Source organism: Aphelocoma coerulescens, chromosome 2 (assembly GCF_041296385.1).
Source record: "Aphelocoma coerulescens isolate FSJ_1873_10779 chromosome 2, UR_Acoe_1.0, whole genome shotgun sequence".
Classification (NCBI taxonomy): Eukaryota; Metazoa; Chordata; class Aves; order Passeriformes; family Corvidae; genus Aphelocoma; species Aphelocoma coerulescens.
In genome coordinates this window covers 146,214,163-146,228,480 of record NC_091015.1, presented here as the reverse complement: position 1 = coordinate 146,228,480, position 14,318 = coordinate 146,214,163, and the positions used below count along the sequence as shown (strand labels likewise).

General features: G+C 36.3%; 1 protein-coding gene across 9 annotated transcripts in view; it reads right to left on the bottom strand.

The window, feature by feature from the left end:
• Positions 1–14,318, bottom strand: part of VPS13B (vacuolar protein sorting 13 homolog B) — a 434,575-nt gene that overhangs the window by 127,340 nt on the left and 292,917 nt on the right. The window lies entirely within an intron of this gene.

Genomic DNA, 14,318 nt, shown 5'->3' with positions numbered 1-14,318 from the left:
GTTTTATGAAACTTGTAGACAGGCTTCCTACTCAGTAAAGCTAACGGATTTTCAGTTTTAGGGATTCTCTAATTCAAACAGCTCTCCAATAATCTGAAATAATTGTCACTGCTAATTTCTGAGAATACTTTACTAAGTCATTATTCCTCCAGTGTTTTGATGGAGAAAGTTAAAATTAGTGGAAACCTTTACCTAGCATGAGTCAAGAATGAAGCTTCCAGTCTTGATTCATACAATGAGTCACAGATAATCTGGGGGGAAGGTACAGTCTCAGTGGAATGAAGAGCTGGAAATATTGCCTAGGAGCATGCACTGAGGAAAAAAAGTGCTAATATGCAAGATTATTAAGCAAACCCATTAAGCACAGCAGAAACACTGAAGCTGCATACTATGTATAAACAACTGAGAACTTTAAAATGTCTTCTCTCTAAAAAGGTAGTGGCAGCCAATTATCTGCAGAGATAAATTCAGAGAAATTAGAAATGGCTGCAAACCTGAATGTGATTCAGTACATGTTATTAGCATCACATGCATGACTCATACCAATCTTTTATGACAATCATAATCTATGATTTCAACATTTGATATAGCAACCAGTAACTCAATCAGAGTGAAGCTAGCTGTAAAAATGGAAGTATTGTCCTGCTCTTTAATCTCCTCCATACTAATGAGAAACACTCTGCAATGTAAGTCAGTGGGACAACTACCTCTTTTATCTAAATGGGAACACCAACAGTACCAGATTGTATTGTACTTACCAAAGCCACAAACCCTATGCATGTACTTTGTAGCCCTGTCACCAAAGCATGACACTGCACTAAAAATTAGTTCACTGTAATTTTACTAGGTTGGCTTATGTGATAGGTGGCAGAAAACATTGAACATGTTAGAAAGAAATTAAATAGAGCTAGGCTCCTTATTATCCTTCAACTCTGAACACTGTGTGTCCACGAAGAAACATAGCTACTTTCTCTGACCCACCCAACCAAAATTCAGTGAAATATTCAAATGTTCAAGACAAGTGGAAAATTATTATTACTGACACAAGTGAATTTTCCTCCAAGCAAGACACAGAACAAAATAAATTGTTTGGATTCAGAGAAGCTCAGAAGCCCACATTATCCTAGAAATAATTGTTGATGATCAGGGGAAGGATATTAACATTCAGAAACAATTGTCTACCTGTGGAATGCTCAACTGAAGTGTAAAGTTCAAATGATACTTTTCCATTCAAAATATCTAGTTTTAATTCAGGTATCTCAAAATCCTCATAGCATGACTCTGGATGCAACTTGTGCAGCATTGCAAGGGTATGAATGAAACTGCAAAGCAATTCCAAATGTTAAAAAACACTACCTGCTTTGATTTGAAGTGTAAAACTAAATTGTGCATTTCTAAAAATTCCAGGCTAACACAGAACTCAGATCTTTTGTCATGAGAGGTTTTCGCTGTGTGAAACCTCTGCATGTGTGCACATCCACATACATGCTTATGTCCTTTGGAGTAATCCTCACGTGTTTTGTCTTCATGTCTGCAAAATGGACCCTTCCTCTTAAGGTTTCCTCCTTTAGTGTGGATTTACTTCATCCCTAAATCTCTTTTTTTTTTTTTTAATTGAAAAGCAAGATTTCTGCTTTGAAGATTCTTAGAAAAATCACATCCATTTTCCCCAATATAAGAACAGTATCTAGGTTTCCACTGGAATGAAGATGTTTGCTGATATGAAGTATCAAGAAGTACTGCACAGTCCTTCAAAATGATGCCTCCTCACTGGTTTTGGCAACAAAATCAAATGATGAGACAAAGCTTCCTAAGAACGGAAACAGGGTATGGCAATGACTCAAGATATTGGCAAGGACTTTATTTTGATAGTGTCCTTGAACTAACCAAAATATCTGTTATTTCCAGGAAAACATCCGACAAGTGGCTATGTGGGAACCCAAGTACTGGTAAAGGTACCAGGAAAATGATGCAAGTATTATTCAGCCATTCCAGCTAAGTGTTTTTATTGGCATTCTCAAAAAGTTACGTTTTTGGCACTCTCTCTGACACTACTGAGCTACAAGATTATGTTTAGAACATATGAACAGTTCAATGGTAAATATTATCAGAAGACTTCTAATGTCATATACATTTCAAAAGATTTAGCCATTCTACAAATTTTAACAACTTAATAAAGCAATTAAGTCTAGTGAGCCTACTGACTATCTAAGTGGATTAGATTAATCTGTGGAACAATCTTTACAAAGAAAATGAAGTTATGCACGGTGCAAATTTTCTTCATCAACTCTATGCACATGTATGTCTTAAATGTGCTGACTTTTTTTACATGTCTTCATGTTACTATATATTTGAAAAAGCCACACAAATTAATTTGTACAGCTTCCTTTGACATGTCAAGGTTTCAGGCCTTTAGCATTAGCAGAAATAGAAAATGTATGCCATTTTAAAATTTAAAATTCACCATCTTACAAAGCTGCTACAGAACATAGATTTTCAGATTTAGGTGAAACTGATTCAGATGCCATTCTTTCACTAAGGTATAATGAATAAAAACTTCTGCTTATAGATTGGCTTTTTTTTTTTTTATTTCAAACATTATAAAATTACTAAACTATAAAATATAGATAATCCTGGTCAGCATAAAACTGCTTGTAAATGGTACAAGGATACCGTTGCAGTTTATACTCATGCAAATTAATTTCACAGGAAACAGGAACCACTTAACTGGGTCCAATAACAGAACCTGGACCCCATGGACAACTTTGATCCATTAGATTTTATATACACAAAAGGCTATGCTTTTTTATGTTTAAAGTCATGACTAGTTAAAAGAAAATTCATTCACACAGGTATTGTCACTCTTCAAACAGTATAAAAAACTCATGAATTTCTGCTAGAACATACAAATTAATTGTGAAAAAATAGCTATATTTGTATCCTGACAAAATCTCAGGCATGAATAACAGGATGTATCATTCTACTAGAGAGTCTCAGATGATACAACATTACCTGAATATGAAAACAGACTACAGATGGCCAGAAAAATTGAAAAATTAGGATGGCAGCCATATAATCACCAGCAGTATACTCTGAAAATTATGCCTCATTACTTAATAAACAGGATAGTACTAAAGTGGAATTCTGTCCTAAAGAAAATCAATATGAAACTAAGCAGCATGTTTATCCCTAGGTGATCAGCCAGTCCATCACAAGCCACACAAGTGATTGAACGGTAACTACTGCCTACTACTGAAAAGGGCTTTCCCTAAGTGGCAATACCTGTTTTGGTTTGCCACCATACATTTCCTTTTTTTTACAAAACAGTTAAAAAAATTAATTAATATTGAGACTTCTATTCTACTTTCTAATTTGTCTGAGAACACAAAATATTACATACTGTTTGAAGAAGACTGACATACAGAGTGACTATATTAGCTTTATTTACATCTAAAAATAGGTTAAAATGCATGAAAAATTTGTTCCTTGTGAGAGAACACCAGGGGAAAAAAGGGAGGATTCTTCTCACAAAGAAAACAGGGAAGTTCAAATCTAAATTGCTCACTGCTCACTCAGTATACCTTCAATTAATTCTTTACTGGCTTCAACTATCCTTCCCCTTTATATTTCTCGTCTTTCTCTTTAGGAAAAAAAAAATAAATCTCATTGTGCTTTAAAATGAAGGAAATTACAGAATTCATGTATTTATAATTGTGGTCACGAATCAAGTTTTCCACACTACCTAGCAGGTGATGTTCCATGCAGGGAAGAAACTGTCACTAGTGCTGTTTAAAGGTAATGTTGCCACAGCATCAAACCCCTGTATACAAGCATCAGATGACTCAAAGGAGAAGATTAGTCAAGATCAAAGAACACAGAACCCTCAGTCTCACATCGTGTGACCTAACACTGGAACTTTCGTCTCCTTGTCAGACATTTACCAAATTATCACTGTGACACATCCAGTGTCCACACTGTGAGAAAGTCCAAGCGTGTGTTCTCTCACACTTCTCTTTAGGGTGAGTTTAAGCCACCGTCTTGCCTTCAGTGATTTTGTCCTGCATGTATGTCAACAACTGACTACACTTGCTATTTGTGGCAAATCTATAATAATTCCTACTCAATTTATGGTTTTCTAACTTTTTTTCCCCAAAAATGAACCAATATGATTTCTTGCACGTGTTTTATTCTAAAGAACAGTTTGAATTTTGGACCTTTTTAATAGCACCATTTTTATTATCTCTGTAATGAATACTTCAGATTATTTCGGTCAATACATTAAATGATCAGAAATTATGAAGTTTTGAATTAACTTTACATACCATTCAGTTATTGTTTTACTTTGATAAGAAAGCACAAATTCAAGGTAATGATTATAAAAATAATTCACAGGTTACCTTCAAAATATTGCTAGGCAGTGTATTCAATACAGAGATTGTACAGAATGTTTATGTCTTTTAGACTATTTCACTAAGGGTAGTACAAGATGGAATAAATGCAATTCACTGAGCAGAAGAAGGTCTGATTCAGATAATCAAGCACTGTAGGCTGAAAAAGAAAAAAAGGTGGACTGAACCCCGACTTGCACTTAAAACTCATGTAAAAATTATTCTATCCCATCATGTTTTACCTTAAAACACTTGGAAAACACCAAAAGAGAAAAGAAAAAAACCCTGAACCTTGAGTCTTTAATTAATATTGATGAGAACATAGAAGAAAACCAACACTTCAAGGTTTTTGTTCGCTTTTTTTCTGTCTCACTGTAACTTTTTTATTTTGCTGTTATAATTTATTTTTTCCAGAAAATAACAACAATTCCTATGAGATGTTTTCCCATTAGATTTGTTCCAGCTTGGAACTCTTTCAACACTATTGATATGAAGCTTCACAGTATTCTAGTGAAATACTTTTCCTTTCATTAACAATACAAAATATCCTTTTGTCTTGAAGCAAGGAATATTTGGAAGAATACTATTTATGAACTTCTTTGCAGATTATTGTATTGAGTAAATTCCTCCCCAGACATATTTTATGTGAAATCTTGATATGCATGAACATCTTGTCACCTTAATTGAAGTGGTCACAGAAAACATTAAGGAAAATGTCCTTAGAAACTGGTGTTGAATCATGAAGTGCTTACACAGCTATAGGATACAACTTTCCATTTTTTCCCCACATAGTTTGCATGCTTGTGGGCATCAAAAATCAGCAGGAAAACCCAGTTTCTTCCTAGCAAAAAGGAAGTACACTTTGAATCTGTAATTTCAAGTCTGGTTTTACTAAACTAAGAATTCTTTACCTTGTCAGTTTAGTATCTATCTTATTTCGCATGTTTGTTCATCTTTCTCAGCTACATAAGTCCAAACACTTATTGAAGAGACACTTCATTGTAAAAAAAATTTTCCTATGTATGTCAAAGAGAGACTATAAACACTTTTTTCCCCTTTAATTTTGTATTTGCAGAATCTAAGCATGAAGATCTCTTCAAAAAACCATTTTCATTGCAACAATCAGTTTGAAACATTCTTTTTTTCCTTGTAATTCTAGGCGAGAAACTAAAGGTCACATCTTTACAGCAAAACAGATTTTCCTTTGTCTCCTACTTCTTAATTTTCCCTTTTCACATTCTAAGGACATTACAAAGATTGACATGAAATGCAATCTTCCTTATCAAAACTTTGTGAGCTTTTAGGTAGTGGAAGTTGTTGTCTTTTACAAATTCTTCTGGGATGTACAAGGTGCAGTCTCGATTTGAAACACACAGAAGTGGCCTCACTCTGCAAGAATGAAAGCATAAGACATCTAACTCCAGTGACACAAATTAGAGCTACTTTGGGGACCTAGTTGTGGTGTGTGCTTAGAAACTATGGCTTTCTTCAATCCTTCTCATCTGTGAAAATGCTTCTCTGGATATATTCCATTGTTTCCAAATCCACAAAACAAACTCAGTGAGAATAACCAAGCCTAATTTTAAACGAAACCCTTGTCAAGTTGCTTGAGAATCTAAGTGTTTCAAATCTAATTAATCCAAATTTTGTTACTTTCTCTTTGCTTTGCTTCTTCATTTCTGGTATCTGAAACTGTACATTTTGTAACCTAATTAGAGGTTTTATAATAGCTTACTCTTTGAAATGTACAGTCATTAAAAAAAGGAAGCTCCATTTACTGATTATTCATGCAAAAATGCAGTTCACACATCCCAGGGCATGAGATTGTTGCTAACGATTTTATCAATAAACTGAACTTTTTAATTCCAGCTGCAATAAATTTGCCGTTCTTCAATTGCAGTGGTGAAGATCCACTAGAAAGCATCTCATAGCTCAGGATATCAAAGTTACGGTACTCTATGCTGTGTGACCTGCTATTCCCTAGAATGAAAGCTCAAAGCTCTAAAACATGGGCAGAACTGAGCAGGTACACAAGATCTGAGCAGTAATTGTGCAAGCTACAAAAACCCCAAAATTCTCTGAGAAATATTTTATCAGTTTGCACTTCAATACCTACTGTTTCTGAGCCATCACTAATACCATAGACTAAGTTTGCTCTGTTTTCACTCATTACAACAAATATCAAATGCATAATGAAAAAAGTTTTTAAACCCGCAGAAAGTTATCTTTACACAGCATTAGCTTTTTTAATGTGCCAACACATTTTAGGATATCAAGACATACCTAAATTCAACTGATTTATTTAAAATACAAAAACCAAGACTGCTTTGGCTCTTTAACACTGATTACCTTAGATTTCAGTAATTAAAAGACAAAAGATAAACAGCTTCTTCAAAAGAAACTTGCAAATGGGAATGCCAGCTTCTCAAAGTTTCAACTTACTAAAAATACTTCCAATTACACAAGCGTTCCATAAGAACACTAACCAGTCAACACAACATCTGTGCAACATGTGCATCTGCCATTTCGCACTTTGACTGTCTGGCTTCTTAAGTAGTATTATCTGGAACTTGTTTTACCAGTTTTCTAACTGTGATTTTTCTCTAAGCAAAATACAAATGGAAAACAAATTTCTGCTTGTTTTCAACAAAAACAAATTTTTTTTCATCTTCACACAAGTAATTAATAGCCTTGACTAAAGTGTAATTAAATTGCTCATCACTCAAGAGGTTGCTCTGCTAAAGTATCATCAGTCAGAAAAAAAGCTATAAAGTCCATTAGCTATCATTCCTTCAAATTTTATGTGTGATGCAATTGTAATGGCAATTTTGTACATATATCCTGCTGACCATGTTCTTTATCTTATAGTAAAGTTACAGCAACAGCAGAAGGTTTGTGAGATTGTCATAAACAGAAATCAATTACAAGAGAACATAACAGTCCTACTGAGTTAGAATAAAGATTTTTTTAGACTCCTGTTCTCTAAAAGCAGATATCAGTGGATGCTTTGAGAAAAAAAACCATAATTAAAGAAAGCACAGAGAAATGCTTCTTCAGCATACTCTTCCAGACTTCCTGAGCCAACATATTACAGGGCTTTAAAACTTATCAGAAAAACTTTTTAAAGCCTTCTCTGCAGCAATAGAGAATGACACCTTCTGCAAATGTTACTGCAGTATGTCTAATGTGACAAATTAGTACACAATCAGATTCAGCCAGGGTAGGGAGGAATCAGCTGCTATAGATGAGTTTTATATGCCTTCTCCCTTTTGGACGCTTCTCAGCTATTAATTAGTTCACTCTAATGGTGTGTTGTTTATTACTCAATCAAGCATTTGCTTAACTTGTTTGGGTATCTAAGCAGATAGGAGCTATACTTCTCCCAACCTTTCCCATTATTTGGATGAATATAAGTAACATGTCTTTTCACTTTGAAATATCCAATATTTATATTAGTTAGACTCCAAATGTAATTTTTGTGGTAAAATAACAAAATGCCAAAGTTGAAACAACTTTTGCTCCCCCCTAGTATTAGTATCATTTATTCAGGAAGCTGCTGGGTTGTTGCTGCAATTTATCAGAACTCAGGGGTTTGCCCTATGGAACATGTCCAACCTGCTGGTGGGGTTTACTCAGTGATTGGCCATGAGCCAGGTCTAGAAGCAGAGTATCACCTGCCAAGCTGACAAACGCTGCTGCAGCCAGTACTTGTGCAGCCTAGGCAGAGTGGTCAAAGGTCAAACACCTAAAAGCAGGCTTTAACGAAGCAGAAGACATTAGCCAGCAGGCCATGCCTAGAATTTCTGAAAGAAAACAAAGATCTGCCCAAACCAGGTTTCCCCCGTTTTGCTCAACACTTCCCCCAGGTGAATGACAGCTTGTGCCCATTGCCTATTTGCTCTGACTGCAAATTATGCTTGAAATATGCATCAGCTATGAAGAAAAATTCCAATCAGACACTTCAAGTGTCAGATCATTCTTTGTGGGACTGTTTTGCCAGCACATGTGAGTCCATATTTCATCAGCTCAATTGTTAAACACAGTTTCTCCTGCACTTTAAGAAGTTTTTCTCATGTATTTTGTGGAGGAAAATAACTTCTTAATCATCAAATTTGTGCATGACCTACTGTAGTCTAATGGCTAGCAACACATAAATACAATAATAGCAAGTACGCTGAAGAACTTTGGAAGGCTTGTTCATTGCTTCGGCAGGAATAAAAGAGTGCCAGCCAGGGGAAAAAGAGGTCTGAGAGGGATCCAAAGGGACAATTTTTTCATTTCTGTTTAAATTGTGAGAAAATATTTCCATATTTTCAAAAACCAAGTGAGTGCTGCATTCCTCACTGCAATTAAAAACTTGAGAATAACCATGATTCAAGGAAAAGATGATGAGTTTGGCTATTATTCTTTCAAGAAAGAGTTTATGCTATTTTTATTAGTATTTTTGCTACCTATCTGAATTTCAGACTGCATAGGATAGCTATGGACTTGTAGCCTATGGAAATATGCATTTGGGCTAACAGAAAATAAACAAACAAGACTATATAACCTGAGAAATAGGGATGAGGTGAAATGAGCACTCTCTGAATGGCAGGTCTCAGACGGGTGTCATCATTGGCACAGGGTTTAACTAGGCCTTTAACTAGTGGTGTCTCCCAAAGGTTGATACTGGATCCAGTCTTGTTTAACTTTTCTCCTCTGACTTGTATGGAGGGGCAGATGCCTCCTCAGCAAGTTCACTGATGGCACAAAGCCGGGAGGAGCAGCCAATATCCCAGAGACCTGTGCAGCCCTTCAGAAGGGCCTCGACCGGTTGGAGAGATGGGCAAAGAAGAACCATCTGAAACTCAACAAAAGCAAATGCAGGTCCTGCACCTGGGGAGGAATAACCCCAGGCACCAGTGGGGGCTGACCAGTGGGGCCCTCTATTCAGCTCTGGTGAGGCCTCACTTGGTGTGCTGTGTCCAGTTCTTGGGTGCTCAGTACATGAGAGATGTGGAGCTTCTGGGGTGAGTCCAATGGAATGTTATGAAGATGATGAGGGGGACCTCAGTTATGAGGAAAGGCTGAGGAGCTGGGCCTGTTTCAGAATGACTTAAGAGACAAATGAGAGGGGACCTTATCAGTGTGCATCAGTATCTAAAGGGAAGGTTTCAAGAGGATAGAGCCAGGCTTTTCCTGGTGCTGCTGAGCAATAGGACGAAAGGCAATGGGCAGAGTGATGCACAGGAAATACCACCTGAACATGAAGAAGAACTTCTTTATTGTGCAGGTTCACTGGAACAGGCTGCCCAGGGAGCGTATGGGATCTGGAGATAGTCAAGAACGGTCTGGACACAATCCTGTGCCATGTGCTCTGGAGGACCCTGCTTAAGCAGGGAGGTTGGACCAGAGAATCCACTGTGCTCCCTTCCAACCTTATCCATTCTGTGACTGATCCTGTGATGGAGGGGATAAGGAGAAATATACCATAGGAAACAGAAAGTGAGTGAACACTTTTGATAGACATCCTCTGGAAAATAGTTCAGATGTTTCAAGTTGCCTTGAATTTTAAAAGCAATCCTCTTCATCTAGAGCCATAATCCTCACAGAGATATTGTGAAGAAAAAGTAAGCATTTCAAAGCACCTTTTATGTTTTTCAAGGAAGATACAAAGTAACTGTACTTTGCATTCAATGCCTCCAGTGTAGATAGTTATTAGACAGGGACATTCTTTATGACAAATTTAAACAAATTATTTTTTTATAAATCAATATTTTTTCAAAAGTCTAGCCTTAATCTCAAGCTTATTGGGAAGTAGAAGTTGGTAATGTGCTCAGTAGCCATATTTGAGGAGTGTAACATTCACTGACTTGCAGTAAGATATGTTATCCATGCATTCCTACATGGTCAGCAGCAGACCAAGATGTGTGTTGGTTTGTGTTTAATTTCTTTTTCAAAGAGGAGTTCTTGTGTTTTCTGCTTCTAAATGATAGTATGACAAATAAGTCTTGCCAAAAATCTCCAGGTGGTAAGTGATGGACACCAGGAAATACATTTGCCAGATGAAGAAATGAACTCCTTGAAAATTCACCTGTTTTATCACTGATCAGCAGTAAAATGAGTTATCATTTATACTGGAAATACTTTTACCAGAATATTAAAAATTCTTCTAAGAAGGAAGAAATGTGGCCCTTTTATTAATATCTCACCTATAATATTAGATGTATCACTGAACAAAATCAGAACATTAACTGCACTTCACTCTTATATTTGTATTTAATTTCCTAGCACTCCTGTTTCTGTTCTCCATGTGTAGGTATTACACGTTCTTCTTCTAAGAATTTGGCATATATTAATTTTGAAAAAGTGAATAATTACAAAAAGGCAGCAACATTCTTTGCCCCTCCGGTAATCTATCAAACACCACATATGTGTCCTTACTCTAAAGCTGTCAAGTAGATCAAAGCAATATTCTTTGCAATAATAGACTATACCTTATGAAGAAGTCAGTACAATAGGTCCACTGTACATCAAAGATTTATAAAACAGTATAAAGCTAGGGCTTATAATAAGTAAAAACACAGCACTGGAGACCTGGCATAAAACTTTTTACAGAATATTAAAACACTTGAAGAAAAAAGAGATTAACCCATAAATCATCGCTTCCTTTTTTTTTTGTCTACACTAATCTTTACGGCATTGCCCTGTAAACCACCAAATACAGTCCATTTGGAAATCACACCTTTAAAGTTTAAACAAGTGGTTGCTACTTTGATGACTGTCATTCCTTACCCCAATATGATTGCCTCTTGTGATGAGATGATAGATTCTGAGGACAGAATACTAGATAATGCTTTGCCATTAGCAAAGTTGACTAAGCTTAAGCAGTCTTCCACAGCTGACTTTTTTTTCAAAAACTTAAGTGTGAACTGAATGGATGGACTATGAGGTGGGTAAAAACCACACTGGACCACTAAAATCAGAAAGTAATGGTAAATGTTCCAAAGAATAGCTAAACTCCAGTTACTGACTGACATTCCTCAAGGTTTGATCATGTTTAATGTCTTTATTAAAGACCTCGGCAATGACACAAAACATATCCAAAGAAAGATGACACCAAACTGGGAGGAGCTGTTGATACACTGAGGGGTAGGGCTGCCATTCAGAGGGGCATTGACAAAATGGAGAAATGGTTTAACATACACCTCATGAAGGACAAAGGTAAACACAGAGTCCTGGACCTGGATGTGGCACTTGCCATGGTCTAGCTGACAAGGTGATGATCAGTCAAAGTTTGGACTCAGTGATCTCAAAGGTCTTGTCCAACCTAAATTCTGTGAATCTGTGAGATGATAAAATCCCAAATCAAAAACTGGCTGGAGGCCAATGCTACACAATAGCTTTGTAGAAGCGAACCCAGGAGTCCTGGTGGCCAGCAACTTAAACACATGATAGGAGGATGTCTCCGTAGTGTGGGAGACTGAGCATTTACTAGGAAGCATTACCAGCAGCACAGCCACTGGATGAGAGGTGAGATGATGTGATACTTGCATGTCAACATCTGGAGTACTGTCTTTAGCTTTGAGCTCAACAGCAGAAGAAAAAGACTGACAAACCTGAATGGGCAGGGGATCATGAAGAGGATTAAAAGGTTAAGGGAGAGAATTTATAAGGAGAGGGTGAGAGGGCTGGGTTTTTTCAGACAGAAAAAGAAAAGGATAAGGATGATGGTGGGGCATCAAATTACTGTTTCCAGTTACTTAAAGTAGGGCTATGAAGAAGATTAAGTCAGACTGTTCTTGGAAAGGTATTGTGAAATGTTAAGAGGCAATGACTGAAAGTTTTATCAAGCAAAATTCTGAATGGATATAAAGACAAAAATATGCCAAAGCAAGCGTAATTAAGCACAGGACAATTATCCAGATGGTCATTCCTCTGAAGTAAAGAAAGATCTGATCGAACAAAATGCTGAAAAGCGTAGTCTAGCTGGCACATTAGTCTTCTTTTGAGCAAAGGAATGGTTTCAAGAAGTGTCTTCAACCCAAATTACATTTTGATTCTTGCAATGAAATAATATGGAGGTGTGAAGTATGAAAAGCTATGTGCAGACTCCTGATTTGATTCACTAAGATAAAAAAAGAAGCATAAAATCAGTGTATTATGTTTCTTTCGGTTGACTAACGAAGAACCATGAGAATAATAATAAATGTGCATACATTAGAGGGTGGGGTAGCTTCATTTAGGCACACAGAGCTACACAATACTGAAGAAGAACTGGACAAAAAGTACCAACCAATGCACTTACATTTTCAGTACAGTAAATGCAGACATAGTTGTATGACTTACAAAAGAGAAGGCAAACACCTTGAGCCAGAAATATTCCCATTATTCATAACAGGAGGCTTCAGTGATGCAAGGGAGTTATGAATAAAGAACAAATAAGTATCTCAGGATGTATTCTACAAAAGGCTTTCTGAAATTTTGTAGCAAATTCCTTTTAAGTTTGTACAGTCCAAGTAAGTCATGCAGCCCTTCTGCACAAAGCCAACTCAAAATTTAAATTCTTGGCATCCATTCAAATATTTTGATTTTGTCCATTCCACTGAAAAGGAGAAAACAGTACTCTAGAAATAATTTATTGAAGATATTACTATATATAATTTACAGTATTCATCTCCAAAAGAGGCCCTGTGTCTGCAAAGTATCCAAGGAAAAAAAAAAATACACTTCATTTCTTTTCATCATCTTTCATGCTTCCAAATGTTAATGAAACAATGCCCCTTATTTATCTCTATCATTGTGAAGGGATAAAGGAGTGGGGGGATGATGTGATGCCTAGATCAACACAAACAAACAGCTTCTGGGGTTTTGACAGGGTGAAGAGAGAGAAATGTAAATAGTTTGGCTATTCTAGAGCATTCCTCGCTTCCACCCAGACTCATGTGCAATGCTGAAACTGTGAGATTCAGGAAAGGAAAGAGAAAGTCTTCTTCAGGTCTTCCATTAGCCAGATTCTTGGAATAGTTGACTGTGTCTTGCTCAGTAACTCTTTCCCTAACTCTTGCCTTATTTGTGAAGGTACCTCAATATGTCCAACAGCCATTCCAGTGGAATTTGTCATGTATTAACTCCTACTATCTTAAAGATGCTGTCAGCCTGAGTAGATTCCAGGTTTTGAAGATAAGAAATACATATTTTTTTCTTAGGGCAAAAGTTTTCCCTATCCTTTCTCTTTTCTTTTTTTTTTTTTTTGTGTCATCCCAGAAGTGTAAAATTTAAACCTAGCAGTCTGTCACAGTGATTAGCTTTCAATACAAACTGAGGTATCACGTCCCAGTAATAAAGAATGACAAAATTCAAGAGACAGCTGCTGATCACTAATATTCCAGACAAAAAGGAGAGATTAACTGTTCAGATGAAGGATCCCCCATGATGTACCCATCAACATTATTGCTAAAGAAGTATGAAAATATTCAGAGGTGAATTGAATGTTAGGGACCTGAGAGAAGACAATTAATGTGAGTAGTGGTTACAAGGCACAGAGAAAATTTTATAGTTTACTAGCTTTAGTGAAGGACAGTGTAGCATGTGAACTCACAAGAAAATACCACAGATTCGATAAAGTTCAAGTTCAACACTAAATAACCTCAAAAACCTACTTTTCAAAAATTTGTTTCCTTCATCATTTACATAAATCTCCTTGTGCATAAGATGTTGTGGAACCACTATAATAATGAATATAATAAATAATGACATTTACTGAATAATATTCTTATTCATATAACTCATTCTATTCTTAAATCAATGTCAGAATGCATTTTGAAACTGACCACACAAACAACAAAAACCATGTATTTTGTTTACCTACACAATTTTTTCTAGATGGTACAACACCTACTCATAGCTACAGTACTTTGCGGATGGATTTTTTAAAAATCCAGTTGCAAA